The 7,927-nt window shown below is 41.0% G+C and overlaps 1 pseudogene; it reads right to left on the reverse strand.

Annotated features, from left to right (window-relative positions):
• Nucleotides 1-6,580: 6,580 nt before the first annotated feature.
• On the reverse strand, nt 6,581-7,599 carry LOC101098203 (annotated as a pseudogene).
• Between the last annotated feature and the right edge of the window lie 328 nt (nt 7,600-7,927).

A 7,927-nucleotide genomic window follows, 5' to 3' on the forward strand; every position in this document is an offset into this window, starting at 1 on the left:
TCTGGATCACAGGTGACAGTTTTGTTGATTACACAGTCTCAAAATAACATGTGGAATTATAACGCTAGTAAGAACTCCTTGAGAAGAGTTCAACATACATTATAAAATTGGACGTCAAAGTTTTAGTCCATCCATTGATACAAATAGAGGTGGGATGATGGATGCCAGGTCTCTTGGGGGGAATTTTTTGTTAATTGCTTAGCCTTAGCCTCATTTACCTGTGAAACGTGACCCCACTCATCCCAGTTCTTCTGTTCTTTGTCTTCGTGTCACTCCCCACACGTGAAGAAAATATAGTAAAGGTTTCAACAGGAAGCTTTACATAAGACCTGTTAAAGCATAAGATTCAGGGGCGCCTGGGTGGCGCAGTCGGTTAAGCGTCCGACTTCAGCCAGGTCACGATCTCGCGGTCCGTGAGTTCGAGCCCCACGTCAGGCTCTGGGCTGATGGCTCAGAGCCTGGAGCCTGTTTCCGATTCTGTGTCTCCCTCTCTCTCTGCCCCTCCCCCGTTCATGCTCTGTCTCTTTCTGTCCCCAAAATAAATAAACGTTGAAAGCATAAGATTCAGACAGAGCTGAGACCCTGGGATCAACAGCCCAGACAAGATGACACTAAAAGGTGAGGACCACATATTATGTAACATAATCTTCTCTTGTTATTTTATTTGTATTTTTATTTTATCTAACCAATATTTCCTTCTCCTCTGGATTATTTTGTACTTATTCATTGTTTAAACTGACACTTAAGTGAATGTGAAACTGTCCTTGGTCCACTCTGTGCTAAGGAACCAGAGAGTGAATTGAGAGATCGTAGCCTGGTAGCCTCTTAGGGAGCCTCGTATGGATTATGCTATTTCTTTAGCTTTCCACACTCTGCTTTGTGGTTATTCAGTGTGCTTTTTTTTAAAAAAAAATAATGTTTATTTATTTTGAGAGAGAGGGAGACACAGAGCGCAAGCAGGGGAGGGGCAGAGAAAGAGGGAGACCCAGAATCCCAAGCAGGCTCCAGGCTCTGAGCTGTCAGCACAGAGCCCAATGCGGGGCTCGAACTCACGAAGTGATCTGAGCTGCAGTCGGATGCTTAACCGACTGAGCCAGCCCGGTGCCCCAGTTATTTAGTGTTCTATGATTTATGTTATATAATAGTGACTGGGACGATGATACTCCATGGCATATGCCTACATTTTAGAATAGCATAAAATTGTTTTCCCTTACAGTTTTCTTCAGTGTAGTTGCTCGGTCCATCCACATTTGGTTGTTTAGGGGGCTGTATTTTGCTTGAGCATGATGCTTACCTCGATACTCTGCCAGCTTCTTGTTCTTACACACTTTATGATGTACTCAAGCTAGAGTTCAGCTATTCATCTACCTCTTTTGTCAGATCAATTTCAGAATCTGCCTTTTTTTTGATAAGAACCATTGCTAATTTCATGTTGATGACAGCTTCCACAACCTCCAATCACAGTTATAGCCACTCCATTTCAACACTGCTGTGAATTATTTATATTCTACAACAGCAGCGGTTAGCTTTTGAAGTTTTGAAGCAAAATACTTAAATTGAAGTGTCTACTTTTTTATAGGCTAGCTTTTTTTTCTCCAGTAGTTTTGGATGTTTTTGATGATGGAGTTCTGCTTTGTCTGGATGCAGTGCTTCTGTCTTTTGCGAGCTGATAACCGGACACTGGTAATATGGCACTTTCATAAAAACAAATGAGATGATTCATTCAGCAACTGTGATTCATTTGCCATCTAGGTTGCCTCATGCAATGTATACCGTGGCTATTTACTTGAATGGTTGATTTAAGAGTGACTACCTTCGTGAAACTGATATCACATAAAGCCTGGCTTGGTGGTAGGATAGCATTTTATTTATTTTTAATTTTTTAAATCTTTATTTATTTTTGAGAGAGAGAGAGCGAGAGCGAGCATGAGTGGGAGCGGGGCAGAGACAGAGGCAGACACAGAATCGGAAACAGGCTCCAGGCTCTGAGCTGTCAGCACAGAGTCCCACGTGGGGCTCAAGCCCACGAATCATGAGATCATGACCTGAGCCGTAGCCGGAGGCTTAACTGACTGAGCCACTCAGGCACCCCCACAGGACAGCATTTTAGATTGGTTGCAGGCAAGCATGCTCCCTCGACTTTATCATTATGTTTTGTACAACTACCTGGCTTCTGGGCTTAGTCAATCACCACCTTCAAAGGTCAGCGGAAGTGGTATTTTCTGTTCACAGTAATGAAAAGGTAGTGAATTACTCACAGCTGCCACAGGGCAAAGAGCAGGAATAACAAAAGCCTGTACGTGTTATTAATTGATTTCTTCGTTTGGCTGGGCTCTTGCCTCAACCTGAATTCCCAAGAATATGCCTGTTTTCTTTTTCTTTTGCCTAGCGCCTAGAACAGAACTGTGTCAGGCTGCATAAATATCCCTTGGTGGTAAAGAATGTAGTTATTTCCCCGGAATATGTTTATAACAAAGTTAAACCTGTAACAGGGAGTCAGGTGTGTCTTAGCCAATTTCTAATTATCTTGGGCTAAATCTAAAGACTTCAGGTGAGAAATAGGAAAAAGAAAATCAAAGACTACAAGTCATTCTTTTTTCGTTTTTTATTTTTTTGGAAAACTTTAAATTGCAATTATTGTTTGCGTTTTCCGGATGTAAAAAATGAAACTCAGGGAGATTTAGAGTTTTTTAATGTGTCTATAGTCAACCATTCCAATTGTTTAATGCATAGTTTTGTTTGTATTCTTACAAAATGTGTATTTTTATGTGTGCATAGATTTTTATGTATTTGAAGTTTAAGTAAATGGCACTGTATTACACATCACATTCTCTTTCTTACTTTTGCTACCCAGGATTATGTTTATCTGTATATCAGATTCATTACTTCTAAATGATGCACAGTACTCCTGGGTGTATCTCTTACCATCATTTTACTCCTCCAGCTCTCTGCCATCAGAAAAATATTTGCCATCTTAAGGACATATATGATAGCTTTTTAGGAATATGTGCTCAGGAATAGAATTGATGGGTCCTTGGGATACATCATGTATAATTTCTTCAGCCACAGGCACAAATTAATCCTTAAAGTTTTATCTAGGACCTGTGGCTAAAAACCCTGTGTATTTTGATTGGCCACGGGGTAGGTAGAGGAAGCAACCTTTGAATTGCATTTCAATTTTATCAAAAATTGTTAGTTTATGTTTTCTTTTTTTCTTTTTCTTTTTTTTTTTTTTTTGAGAGAGAGCGTGAACAGGAGAGAGGGGCAGAGGGAGAGGAAGGGAGAGAATCTTAAGCAGGTTCCACACCCAGCACGGAGCCCGACACAGGGCTTGATCACCACTGTGAGAGCCTGACCTGGGCTGAAATCAAGAGTTGTATGTTTAATCGACTGAGCCACCCAGGCTCCCCTCGATTCTATTTCATTTGGAGTTATTCTGATCATCTGTTTGTTTCCTTGCATCATCATCTCCTTCATCAGCTTTTTCATACTCCCTTCATCACAGGCAGTCTTTTAATGTGTTTGTTTTCTCTAATTATTTAGATGTGCTCTCACAGAACGAAGAGTACAGTTTTGTGCATGTGTCTATTTACATGGATGGATTTGATCTCTCTCTTTTACATTTCTTTTTCACTAAGCACTATGCATTTCATATCTGTTTATGTTGCTATGTGTACACGTAATTTGTTGCTTCTAAATGATGTGTCATATTTTGTGTGGTTCCTCATCCCACTTTACTTATTCACTCACCCATTAATGGACATTCAGTTGCATCAAACTCCCCAGCACCCACAAATAGCATAGCAAAGGATATAGAAGCATAGGTCTTTTTATGAACCTATGTGAACATTTCTTTGTGTCCTATACCCAGGAGTGTAATTGTTGAATCATAGTTTGTGGATATACATACACATGTATATGCACACACACACCTATTTGGTTAAATATTACTAGATTGCTTTTTAGAATACATGTACCAGTGCACTCTCCCACTAACAGTGATTGGCCATATTTGCACATATACAGCATTCTACTTTTTTTTATTTTTATTTTATTTTTAAAATTTGTTAATATTAAATATAATTTATTGTCAAATTGGTTTCCATACAACACCCAGTGCTCATCCCAGCAGGTGCCCATCACCCACTTTCCCCTCTCCCCCACCCCCCATCAACCCTCAGTTGGTTCTCAGTATTTAATAGTCTCTTATGGTTTGCCTCCTTCCCTCCCTGTAACTTTTTTTCCCCCCTCCCTCTCCCCCATGGTCTTCTGTTAAGTTTCTCAGGATCCACATATGAGTGAAAACATATGGCATCTGTCTTTCTCTGTATGACTTATTTTGCCTAGCATAACACTCTCCAGTTCCATCCACGTTGCTACAAAGGGCCAGATTTCATTCTTCTCATTGCCAAGTAGTATTCCATTGTGTATATAAACCACATCTTCTTTATCCATTCGTCAGTTGATAGACATTTAGGCTCTTTCCATAATTTGGCTATTGTTGAGAGTGCTGCTATAAACATTGGGGTACAAGTGCCTCTATGCATCAGCTCTCCTCTATCCCTTGGGTAAATTCCTAGCAGTGCTATTGCTGGGTCATAAGGTAGTTCTATTTTTAATTTTTTGAGGAACCTCCATACTGTTTTCCAGAGCGGCTGCACCAGTTTGCATTCCCACCAACAGTGCAAGAGGGTTCCCATTTCTCCGCATCCTCACCAGCATCTATAATCTCCTGATTTGTTCATTTTAGCCACTCTGACCGGCATGAGGTGGTCTCAGTGTGGTTTGAACTTGTATTTCCCTGATGAGGAGGGACGTTGAGCATCTTTTCATGTGCCTGTTGGCCATCTGGTGTCTTCTTTAGAAAAGTGTCTATTCATGTCTTCTGCCCATTTCTTCACTGGATTATTTGTTTTTTGGGTGTGGAGTTTGGTGAGTTCTTTATAGATTTTGGATACTAGCCCTTTGTCCAATATGTCATTTGCAAGTATCTTTTCCCATTCCGTCGGTTGCCTTTTAGTTTTATTGACTTTTTCCTTTGCCGTGCAGAAGCTTTTTATCTTGATGAGGTCCCACTAGTTCATTTTTGCTTTTAACTCCCTTGCCTTTGGAGATGTGTCAAGCAAGAAATTGCTGTGGCTGAGGTCAGAGAGGTTTTATCCTGCTTTCTCTTCTAGGGTTTTGATGGTTTCCTGTCTCATATTCAGGTCCTTCATCCATTTTGACTTCATTTTTGTGAATGGTGTGAGAAAGTGGTCTAGTTTCAACCTTCTGCATGTTGCTCTCCAGTTCTCCCAGCACCATTTGTTAAAGAGACTGTCTTTTTTCCAGTGGATATTCTTTCCTGCTTTGTCAAAAATTAGTTGGCCATAAATTTGTGGGTCCAATTCTGGGTTCTCTATTCTATTCCATTGGTCTATGTGTCTGTTTTTGTGCCAATACCATAGTGTCTTGATTATCACATCAGTGTTTTAATTGACATTTTTCTGATTATTAATAAGTTTGGAAACTACTGAGTATGTTTATTAGGCTTTTTAGAATTCATCCTCCCATTTTGTCTCCTTTGCCTATTTTTTTTTTACTTTTATTCCTGTATTTTAATGGTTGGATTTTATTTATTTTTTATTTATTTAAAAAAAATTTTAATGTTTATTTATTTTTGAAGGAGAGAGAGAGAGACAGAGTGTGAACAGGGGAGGGGCAGAGAGAGAGGGAGACACAGAATCGGAAGCAGGCTCCAGGCTCTGAGCCGTCAGCATAGAGCCCCACACGGGGCTCGAACTCACAAACCGCGAGATCATGACCTGAGCCGAAGTCGGACGCTTAACCGACTGAGCCACCCAGGCGCCCCTTAATGGTTGGATTTTAAAAGAATCACATATATTCTAGATATTAATCCCTCATTAGTTTTAGACATTGCTAATAAATTTTTCTATTCTATCATCTACTAACTTTGTCAGTATCATTGGACAGAAATCAAATTACTCAATTCATAAATTTAGCTTTATTGTGTGTGCTTCTGAATCATGTTCTAAGAGCGTCCCCAGACCTAGGGAACACAAAATATTCACCTACATTTAATATGATGAACTGTATATTATTTTGTTTTATAAATAGAACTTCAGTGAATTAATAGTCCATCTTTTAAAGTATTTTTAAGAGATACAGGTTTATATTTTGCTTACAATGAGACGGATCTTCCTACATAATTTGCTAAACCAATTTTTTCTTTTGATTTGTGCTGTTAATTCTGTCATATATTATGTTATATTCACATTCTTACACATATGTGAATCTATTCGTATTTGCTTTCCTTATTCTGTTCCATCAGAGTATTTGGTTTTTCATTTTTTTTCCTTTCTGAGTACAGTATACATTATTGGTGGTACATGACAATGTAGGGGTCCCCAAATCCCCCCCCCTTCTTCAGGGGATCTGGGATGGAAACTGTGTAGAGGTGAGGAGATTCTCAGTGTGTTGAGGGATGAGTTGGGGAGAGGACTCCCCAGTAACTGAGGGCCTCTGTTCTTCTTGTCACTGGGGCTGGTGGTCCAGTGGTCTCTCATTCCTTGGAGGTCTTTTATACCATAAGGTCCACCACCTGGTTGCTTTAGCAAAATTCATCGTCATACTTGACAAAGTGGTCATTGAGAGCAATGCCAGTCCCCGCATTGGAGGTGGAAGAATGGGTGTCACTGTTGATGTCACAGGAGATACCTGGTCCTCAGTGTAGCACAGGATGCCCTTGAGGGAATCCTCTGATGCCTGCTTCACCACCTTCTTGATGTCATCATATTTGTAGCTTTCTCCAGGTGTCAGTTTGGATCCATGACTGACAGGTCGGGGGTGGGGACATGGAAGGCCACGTCAGTGAGCTTCCTGTGCAGCTCAGGGATGACCTTTCCTGCAGCCTTGGCAGTTCCAGTAAAAGCAGGGATGATGTTCTGGTAAGCCCCTCAGACATCATGCCACAACTTCTCAGAGGGGCCGTCCACGGTTTTCTGGGTGGGAGTGATGGCGTGGACTGTTGTCATGGGTCCCTCCACAGTGCCAAAGTTGTCACAGATGACCTTGGCCAGAGGACAATGCCAAAGTCGTCACAGATGACCTTGGCCAGAAAGACCAAGCAGTTGGTGGTTCAGGAGGCATTGCTGACGATATTGGGGGAGTTGGCATACTTCTCATAGTTCATGTTCCTCACAAACATGGGAGCATCAGCACATGGGGCAGAGATGATGACCCTCTTGGCCCCACCCTTCAGGTGAGCCCCAGCCTTCTCCATGGTGGTGAAGACCCCAGTGGATTCCACAACATACTCAGTACCAGCATCACGCCACTTGGTGTTGGCGGGATCTCCTAGAAGTTGGAGATGGGCTTTTCGATGATGACAAGTTTCCCATGATCAGCCTTGATTGTGCTGTGGAATTTGCCATGGGTAGAATCATACTAGAATATATAGACCGTGTAGTTGAGGTCAAGGAAAGCGTCATTGATGGTGACAATCACCACCTCGCCAAAGTTAAAAGCAGCTGTGGTGACCAGGCACCCAATAGGGCCAAATTGGCTTTCTCCAACCCTCACCGTTATGTTCAGCGACATGGTTAGCACTGCACCCAAAGATGTGGCTTTCTGCCAAATGAGGAGGTGCAGAGCACCTGGAGTATTTCTTTAATATGTGTTCTTATACCAATGCTACCCTGTGTTGATTGCAATGATCCTGTTTTAAGACATCAGAAGACAAGAACTCTAGTTTCTCCTTTACAAGATTGACTTGCCTACTTATAAATCTCTACTTTTCCCTATAAATTCTACTGTAATTTTACTGTTGTTAAAACACAACTGCAATTTTTTGGGGGCTTGAACTCTATAGATTAATGAGAATTGATTTTTTAATTGAGGTATAATTGACATAAAACACTATATTAGT

This window comes from Felis catus, chromosome X, assembly GCF_018350175.1.
Source record: "Felis catus isolate Fca126 chromosome X, F.catus_Fca126_mat1.0, whole genome shotgun sequence".
Lineage (NCBI taxonomy): Eukaryota > Metazoa > Chordata > Mammalia > Carnivora > Felidae > Felis > Felis catus.